The sequence below is a fragment of the Schistocerca americana genome, unplaced genomic scaffold (assembly GCF_021461395.2).
Source record: "Schistocerca americana isolate TAMUIC-IGC-003095 unplaced genomic scaffold, iqSchAmer2.1 HiC_scaffold_287, whole genome shotgun sequence".
In the NCBI taxonomy this organism is placed as follows: domain Eukaryota; kingdom Metazoa; phylum Arthropoda; class Insecta; order Orthoptera; family Acrididae; genus Schistocerca; species Schistocerca americana.
The window spans coordinates 175001-180000 of NW_025726002.1; the positions used below are offsets into that span (position 1 = coordinate 175001).

Here is a 5000-nt window from a genome sequence, read left to right on the forward strand (position 1 = left end):
CGATTGGTTTTGATCTAATAAAAGCGTCCCTTCCATCTCTGGTCGGGACTCTGTTTGCATGTATTAGCTCTAGAATTACCACAGTTATCCAAGTAACGTGGGTACGATCTAAGGAACCATAACTGATTTAATGAGCCATTCGCGGTTTCACCTTAATGCGGCTTGTACTGAGACATGCATGGCTTAATCTTTGAGACAAGCATATGACTACTGGCAGGATCAACCAGGGAGCTGCGTCAACTAGAGCTGAGCAGCCGGCCGCCCGGGAGTGTGTCCCGGGGGCCCGCGCGAACACGCAAGCGTCCGCTCAATTATTCTGCAAACAGGAGGAGGCTGAGCTCCCCTGCACAATACACCTCGAAACCCTCTCAGGTCCCGGCGGCGCGCAGCGCCGTCCTAAGTACTTGGTCGGGTTCGAGAGAGGCGCAATCGCCCGGAGTTTGGCGAGTAGACGCTTTAGGTGCGACCACCCGTGCTCCCAACTGAGCTTGCCGCTGCCGACAGAGGCCCGGGAGCGTGCTGTCGTGGCATTGCCGGCGGGAGACAACACGCGCCACCTACGGTGACCGGCAGCTCCAACGCCAGCGCCACAGAAGGACAAAAGCCCCACTTGGGTGCCGAAGCGAACTCTCCCAGCACAGCGCACGCGCCAACACGTCCGCACAGCTGCGATACAAACCACCTGCGAGAACCGCAGAGGCGACCGAGCAGCAGACGGCGTCGCGGCGCCGAGCGCCGGGCGGCGGCGCATCCTCAGCGCACACAGTCCTCAATCGGACCAGCACACTGCAGATGTCCACCGCGCTTCGCACCGGGCCCGCGAGGACCTACTTTGGCCGCACGGCGCCGCGTGCAGGGTGCGCCGGCGCGCAGCTGCGCCGCCTGCCGCCTCCGTCGGCCGGCGCGCCTGCCACTGGCCGCCCCCACCAGCCGGCTGTAGCGCGTGCGCCCACGCACCGCGCGGCCAGCACGCCGGGAGGCCCCCCCTCACCGGCCGGGGACGGTCCCACCCAGCCACCGCCGCGTATCGCTTCACACCCAGATGCCATTCACGTTCGTGGGCATGGTGGGTATCGCTGGAACAACCGGTTGGTAGCTCAACCGATCGTCGCCATCACTGATTCACCTCTAGCGAGAACAACCGCACCACAACGGTTTACCAGTTGTTCATTTGCATAACGTCACCAGCAAACGTAGGCGTCCATCGCCATTTGCAAATTCAACGATTGTTGCATGCCTGTGTCAGGTGTCACGACACACTATGTCTGCCCACATACACGCAACAACATGTGCACGCTTCGCGAACACGTGGAAGGTGGCCCCCGTACGTATGCGATGTCCATTGCGCGAACGACTGTCAACCGGCCTCTGTCGCATGTCGCAGATGTGGAACGCAGTGCACCATGCTATCACGGTGTGTGAGAAGAGACGACTACGTCTGACAACACGCGCCACTACATCAACAGACGGCTCATGCTGATCGCCATCCAGGGCATACCACACTGCAATCCAGCTCTTATAGGGAGACGACACGTAGCTGAGTGCACAACATTTGGACCGCATGGTTCGCCGTTGTTGGCGCAGTCGTTGTACGGTCACATGTACCACGATGTATCATTCAGTACATGAGGACCAATGTGCAGTACAGTGTGTGATTTGGACGTACAACATCAGCGGACAGTTGACACAGGCCGTACCACAGCGTAGGCTAAGTGCTTCGCACATGCGAATGCCAATGAACAACTGCAAATGCCAATGAACAACTGCAAAGGGCATTGAGCATGTACGTCCTGCTGCCATCCACATTACAGTGTATAGCTGCAAGGTGTTTAACATGAAGCGATACACTGGGGACCGGGCAGTGCGAGTAGCAAACTATATTGCGGGGGTTGCAGTTAGGCAACACTACACTAATTTAACGCGTCGTATGACAATTACAGAGCAGGTTAAGGCCCAACGTGTGTTGGGTTAAGGCCCAACGTGTGTTGGGTTAAGGCCCAACGTGTGTTGGGTTAAGGCCCAACGTGTGTTGGGTTAAGGCCCAACGTGTGTTGGGTTAAGGCCCAACGTGTGTTGGGTTAAGGCCCAACGTGTGTTGGGTTAAGGCCCAACGTGTGTTGGGTTAAGGCCCAACGTGTGTTGGGTTAAGGCCCAACGTGTGTTGGGTTAAGGCCCAACGTGTGTTGGGTTAAGGCCCAACGTGTGTTGGGTTAAGGCCCAACGTGTGTTGGGTTAAGGCCCAACGTGTGTTGGGTTAAGGCCCAACGTGTGTTGGGTTACGTTAAGGGGCAATGTGGGTTACGTTAAGGGGCAATGTGGGTTACGTTAAGGGGCAATGTGGGTTACGTTACGGCGCAATATAGGTTACGTTACGGCGCAATATAGGTTACGTTAAGGCGCAATATCGGTTACGTTAAGGCGCAATACAGGTTACGTTAAGGCGCAATACAGGTTACGTTAAGGCGCAATACAGGTTACGTTAAGGCGCAATACAGGTTACGTTAAGGCGCAATACAGGTTACGTTAAGGCGCAATACAGGTTACGTTAAGGCGCAATACAGGTTACGTTAAGGCGCAATACAGGTTACGTTAAGGCGCAATACAGGTTACGTTAAGGCGCAATGCAGGTTACGTTAAGGCGCAATGCAGGTTACGTTAAGGCGCAATACAGGTTACGTTAAGGCGCAATACAGGTTACGTTAAGGCGCAATACAGGTTACGTTAAGGCGCAATACAGGTTACGTTAAGGCGCAATACAGGTTACGTTAAGGCGCAATACAGGTTACGTTAAGGCGCAATACAGGTTACGTTAAGGCGCAATACAGGTTACGTTAAGGCGCAATACAGGTTACGTTAAGGCGCAATACAGGTTACGTTAAGGCGCAATACAGGTTACGTTAAGGCGCAATACAGGTTACGTTAAGGCGCAATACAGGTTACGTTAAGGCGCAATACAGGTTACGTTAAGGCGCAATACAGGTTACGTTAAGGCGCAATACAGGTTACGTTAAGGCGCAATACAGGTTACGTTAAGGCGCAATACAGGTTACGTTAAGGCGCAATACAGGTTACGTTAAGGCGCAATACAGGTTAGGTTAAGGCGCAATACAGGTTAGGTTAAGGCGCAATACAGGTTAGGTTAAGGTACGACATAGGTTAGGTTAAGGTACGACATAGGTTAGGTTAAGGTACGACATAGGTTAGGTTAAGGTACGACATAGGTTAGGTTAAGGTACGACATAGGTTAGGTTAAGGTACGACATAGGTTAGGTTAAGGTACGACATAGGTTAGGTTAAGGTACGACATAGGTTAGGTTAAGGTACGACATAGGTTAGGTTAAGGTACGACATAGGTTAGGTTAAGGTACGACATAGGTTAGGTTAAGGTACGACATAGGTTAGGTTAAGGTACGACATAGGTTAGGTTAAGGTACGACATAGGTTAGGTTAAGGTACGACATAGGTTAGGTTAAGGTACGACATAGGTTAGGTTAAGGTACGACATAGGTTAGGTTAAGGTACGACATAGGTTAGGTTAAGGTACGACATAGGTTAGGTTAAGGTACGACATAGGTTAGGTTAAGGTACGACATAGGTTAGGTTAAGGTACGACATAGGTTAGGTTAAGGTACGACATAGGTTAGGTTAAGGTACGACATAGGTTAGGTTAAGGTACGACATAGGTTAGGTTAAGGTACGACATAGGTTAGGTTAAGGTACGACATAGGTTAGGTTAAGGTACGACATAGGTTAGGTTAAGGTACGACATAGGTTAGGTTAAGGTACGACATAGGTTAGGTTAAGGTACGACATAGGTTAGGTTAAGGTACGACATAGGTTAGGTTAAGGTACGACATAGGTTAGGTTAAGGTACGACATAGGTTAGGTTACGGTACGACATAGGTTAGGTTACGGTACGACATAGGTTAGGTTACGGTACGACATAGGTTAGGTTACGGTACGACATAGGTTAGGTTACGGTACGACATAGGTTAGGTTACGGTACGACATAGGTTAGGTTACGGTACGACATAGGTTAGGTTACGGTACGACATAGGTTAGGTTACGGTACGACATAGGTTAGGTTACGGTACGATATAGGTTAGGTTACGGTACGATATAGGTTAGGTTAAGGTACACATTGTTGTAAGGAAAGGTTTAATGGGGGGCGGGGCGGGGCGGCCGGTTTGTTGATTGTGATTATAGTAAGTGGATGCCTGCGGCATCATCTGATTTGCCACGTCAGGATGCACCTTTGGCTCATGACAGGCGGCGCTCTCATTCCATGCTTGTGGCAGACCTGTGTCTTTCATTCCTGCCATTGTTTGTGTGCTGTGAGAGGAGGCAGTATTGTGATGTTGGGTGCACCCCTGTGTAGGACATGTGTGGGTGTTGGTGGCTTGGCTGAGCAATGGTGGTTGTCGGGTGGGTGGGATATTCTGTTTTCTGAGTGGACCTCCCAGTCTGGTTATGACAGTGTGGATTGTCTAATGTGGCGGAGAGGATGCACTGGGTGTTGTTCCATGCTGGTGCTTACATATTGTCTGTGTGCGTGTTACAGGCAGAGAGTAGTGCGTGATAAGGGTGTGTGGCTGACGTGTGGTTGTGATTGTGAGCAGAGTCTTTCAGCATGTATACGGACAGTTGTATACATTATCTGTATTCTGATGGCTCTATCTATTACTAATCAGCGCCGTGTATACGTTTAATCCGGTTCCAGTCGAAACTGTTGTATCTCTGTACATTAGTGACACGGCGAGCCCGCTATGTAGTTACTCGTCTCGGCAGCTTCCACCGGTGTATGGCAAATGATTATAAGGAATCAGTCTAGTCGTCAATACCGATGGTGTGACGTCACATGTCTGGGGTGGGGGACGCTGCGCCCTTCCGGTGGGTCATGGCCTAGAAAGACTCTTCCCACGCAGGGGGGCGTGGACTGTCATTGACTCTTCCAGGTAATATACTTGCCGTACGTTCTTGCGACTGCGAGTGCAACGCTC

General features: G+C 51.5%; 1 non-coding gene across 1 annotated transcript in view; it reads right to left on the minus strand.

The window, feature by feature from the left end:
* LOC124579046 overlaps positions 1–230 on the minus strand; it is a 1910-nt gene extending 1680 nt beyond the window's left edge. The window contains exon 1 of the ribosomal RNA XR_006972799.1: positions 1–230. This exon is cut by the window's left edge and continues 1680 nt beyond it. This is a non-coding gene — a ribosomal RNA (small subunit ribosomal RNA).
* Positions 231–5000: the final 4770 nt, after the last annotated feature.